The 4534-nt window shown below is 45.3% G+C and overlaps 1 pseudogene; it reads right to left on the reverse strand.

Annotated features, from left to right (window-relative positions):
• Nucleotides 1–2212: 2212 nt before the first annotated feature.
• Nucleotides 2213–3852, reverse strand: LOC105037926 (UPF0481 protein At3g47200-like; annotated as a pseudogene).
• Nucleotides 3853–4534: the final 682 nt, after the last annotated feature.

The raw sequence follows: 4534 nt of genomic DNA on the forward strand, positions 1-4534 counted from the left end.
GATCATAACAGTCTCGGCAACAGGGCTATGAAAGTAGAGTTTTGGATGCAGGTGACCCTGTATATATAGTGCCCCTCGACGGTCGGGATGAGAGCACGTCCAACGAGGATCTCCCAGATCGTGACACGTGGTGGCATCTGGACCTTCCCTCGATCCGATGATTCGACCACCTGCCCCAGATTAGGCCACGTCACCTCCATTTACCTGAACGGGTTCGGCCCAATGGCCCCCTGCCACGTGGCGGAACAACTGCGACGGTTTGCATTCCCGAGGAGATGGCGAAAATGCGGTTTCTGTTTCCGATGGACGTCTGACACTGATGGGGCACTTGACACCTATAAGACATCTGGCGCCGGACCGATCATTGATACGATCGCCAGAGTCAGAGTACGATGCGATGGATATCCACTCCTTTCGCCGGAGCCGTCGCCTATGCGAAGACGCTGGCCAGCACGACATCCGACTCAGGAGTGGAGGGGGGCAACTGTTGGGATATACCGACCGATCTTTTTCACGCCGACTCACCCTCGGGCCTGTCGACTGGTGCCCGACTCTACCGACCTCACCAACCGACGACTGTCGATACTGTCCGACCAAAGGTTTGTCGCTCGACGGACCCATTCTGTTCTCGACTAGCCGAACGGCGGAGCCCGACTCTACCGACCCACTGTTAGGCGGGGGTGGTGGCCGATGTCCGATCCCCGTAATGCGCCAGATCAGCCGACGGTGTCCCTGGGTCTTCACCTGACATCCCGCAACCAAGTGCCGATGTATGGTCAGTTGCTCCCCCAAATGCCGTACGACTGTTATGGGCTGCTGTCCTGACAAGGACGTGCGACGTGGCCGCCCTGGGACATCGTCCCACCCTGGACATGGGTCAACCCTAGTGATTTGATAGCCCCACGACGATTTGACAGTCCCACGGCGATTCTGACAACCTCCGGCAATTTGACAACTCTCCAATTTCTGCGTCATTAATGACAGGACCATGCCGCGCCCTACTATAAAACGGGGAAGGCAACAGTGCTGAGGAGGTTCTTTCGAAACCCTGGACTCACTCTCTCTCTCGCTGAGTTCCCCTGATTCTTTCCTACTGTTGCCTAATCTCCTCTCTGACTTGACCATCGGAGGGTCCCCGTCGGAGGCATCTCCGGTCAGTATGGACTTCTCTTGCAGGTGCTCGTTTTCGTGACCAAGCGATGAGGGGATTGGCCGCACATGTAAACAAGTCAATAATTGTTGCTGAGTTTAGGCCCTGGTTCTGGAACTACTTGGCTTACTTACCAGAATCAGTTGATCAAATCAATTAAATTAGAGACAGCATAAATTAAAAGAAATTGATGATGGGAACAAGGAAGATGAAAAACAGAGCAAAACACGTGCTTCTTTCATCCCATAAACCGCATAAAGAACAGGAATCACGTCCAAAGACTAAGGTTGATTCTTAAGACATTGCTATTGGATACCAACCCTTTTATCAGAAAACTAAATAAATAAAAGAAATAAAAAAATAGAGAGATTGTTACCATGATATTGATGAATGAAAAATGGAGCATCATTACCTTTCCTTTGTAAATCATTAAGGAGGATTCATGAATGAAAAATAATTAAGCGTCATCTAAAAAACAAGTCAACAAATTTATCATTAATTGATGCATACATCAGGCAGTTGGGTTCCTCCAATATCGATGCTAAAATTGTAGGAAAAATGCAGCCAAAACCATGCATTATGTGTTAATCAAACATTAAATAGGAAGTCCGTCTTTGCTGTGTAAAACAGATGTTCTTATCCTCTCTCTCTCTCTCTCTCTCAGCCTTTTTTATGGATGTTCTTTTTGGTGAAAAATCTGAATCTTTTTTCTTTTTCATTTTAATGTCGCATGCTACATTGCTAGTGAAAATTAGCTACTCAATGAAGTGCTCATCATTTCATTCATTGTGCTGTGATAACTATGCCCGAAACTTGTTCGACACAATTTTTAAAAGAAATGAAATAATTAAACAACACTACAACTTCAAAAAACCTATGAGTTTAAATATTAGAGGGAGAAATGGGGGAATTCATAGATTTTATGGATAATGCCCATCTAACAAACATAGCATTTATCAACAAGTTTCTTTAGTAAAATGCATTTAAAATATGAAGATGAAACTTAACTGGATGAAGAGTAACCAACAACAGAATTTAATTCCAATTCCATGTGATAGAACCTTGACACAACCATATTACAACCATTAGCTAGCTTCCAAGCAAATAACATAGCAACCATGATACATCGCAGCAGTTTATTTTTTATGAGGTCCATAACATAGCCCAACCATATTTATCTATACGACTTAGCAACCATACTTGACCATCTAGTTTCTTTTCTCCCTAAATAAACAAAAGATTCCCCAATATCCATGTTTGGAGGGAATCCTTTCTTGTGCACGTACTCTTCCATTATATCTGTCTCCTAATCCATGCTTGCACAAGAGAGCAAGGAAATCACACCTAACAAGAGTGGAAATAGGACAAAGCAGAAAATACTGCCTGCTCGACGGTCAGTAAGAGAAGGAAGATCGCTGCCAACACTGAAATTATAGCCCACGGGTTGCCAAGATAGTCTCGCCTCAACGCAGCAAGCAATTTATGCCATTTGGAATCATAAAACTTATTTACTCTCTCAATTTGATTTGCAAGGTAGTTCTTTTTTGAATCAAAGTGTATCTGACAGCCCAACTTATTGAAGAGTTCTGCCACTGCTTGACCACTGCTTAGTTTTTGAATCAAAGTGTATGCCTTCCAAGTGGAGCAACCGCACGTCCTCAGCCTGGTCGATGATGCAATCCATAAAGAGTGCTTATATCGTGGTGTGCATTTGAGTGTTATGATAGCACTGTTAGTCTGTTCAAAAGATATGAGGTTTTGGAAAAGGGGACCGGTATAGTCATAGATGTGCAGTGGTGGTATCTCCATCCATCCGCTCCTAAAAGTTAAACATAGCTTCAAGAGGCATAGCAATGGCGTGACCTTCATCTTCCTCCACTCGAATGTTATGTTCAAGAAATTGTCTGCGGGCGGTTTCTTCTTCTTGAACTTCACCCCAGCCCTATCAAGCTCCATCGCTTTAGGAATCCACTTGGGTGGAGGTGCATATGTAGATTCTACTGGATTTTCTGAAGGGGTCCGAGATGAATAAAATAGATGGAGCAAATGATGGTACTCGTCGGGAGGATTTCTGTTGAATGGTTTGTATTCCTCGGGACGTATGCCTTTGAAGAGTTTGAGGGCAAGGTCAACCAGATCAGTCTCTCGATCCCGAGGTGCTCTTATATTATCAAATAGCAATTGGATGACGGAGAAAGGAATTTGGTTCTCAAGCTTCGGCAGATCATGAAGCACTAAATCAAGAGTGAATCGCCCTGCCACGGTTGGTTCCTTCCCCTCGATATTTAAAACCACCCTCCCTTCTCTTCTGTCAATCGATTCCCTCCATTTTAGCATGAGATAAATGATGCAGCACCCATCAAGCAACATGATTTTTGCTGTATCTTGGGCACCCATCCATTGAGGGGGTTCCTCGGAGTAGCAACTTCGGACCTTGCCATCCTGTTCTATCAACTCCAACAAGCACTTCGGAGGGTGGAGGGGCAGGTGCCGAACACACTGCCGCTTGTACTCCTGCATGACGGATCTCTCATATGATGGGTTTTGGTGGTGATAAAAAGGTCCGAAGGAAGCAACCAGTGGATTGTAGGCTCCAGGATCCAACTGCCGGATGTGTTTGGGGACCTTGAAGATGGTGAACTGGTTGCCCATGGGGCATGCTGAATTTACATCATTCCTCATTGTATTGATCCACGCGAGGGGTGGGGGGCCGGGTCTGGCTGGGTGAGCTACCGACACGGCCTCATAAGCAGGGTGTGGAGGGGCGGGTTCGGGTGGGGAAGGTGGGGGGGCAGATTCGGATGGGGGCCCTACCCACACAGCCTGGTGATCCAGGGGTGGGGACGGTGGGAGTTGGGGTGCGGGTTTGGGTGGCGATGGTGGAGGCTGTGGGGCAGGTCCGGGTGGGGGGCTTGGGGACTTGGAGGGTGGCAAATGCACAAATGCATTTCTCCTTCCATGTTGCGACCTGGTTTATAGAGTGCCAGACCAAGTTACCATCACTTTTAAGAAAAATTATCTAAGAGACATTTAGTTCAAAAATTAAAATAACTGATTTGCCATGAGAAACTTCCCCAATTGTTGCTAGCAATCTACTTTTGTTATATGATATCTTGAGCATTGGGCCGAATAAATTTGATAAGATGCCTTATGTGTTTAAATTATGTAAATTGATGGTATGAAAGTATTCTCGGGGATTTAATTATTTCTCATACACCAAGGGGCAAAAATTTCAAAATTCAAAGATCTAGGCATACACTATAAATAAGGATTTCCTGTGGTTCATTCAAAACCATATCGCATCCATGATCTAAGAACGATCCAAGAGAAATTCCAGAAAGCAAGTGCTTAAAAACAAAAAAGGTTGACAATATATATAACAAA

The sequence above is a fragment of the Elaeis guineensis genome, chromosome 1 (genome assembly GCF_000442705.2).
Source record: "Elaeis guineensis isolate ETL-2024a chromosome 1, EG11, whole genome shotgun sequence".
NCBI lineage: Eukaryota > Viridiplantae > Streptophyta > Magnoliopsida > Arecales > Arecaceae > Elaeis > Elaeis guineensis.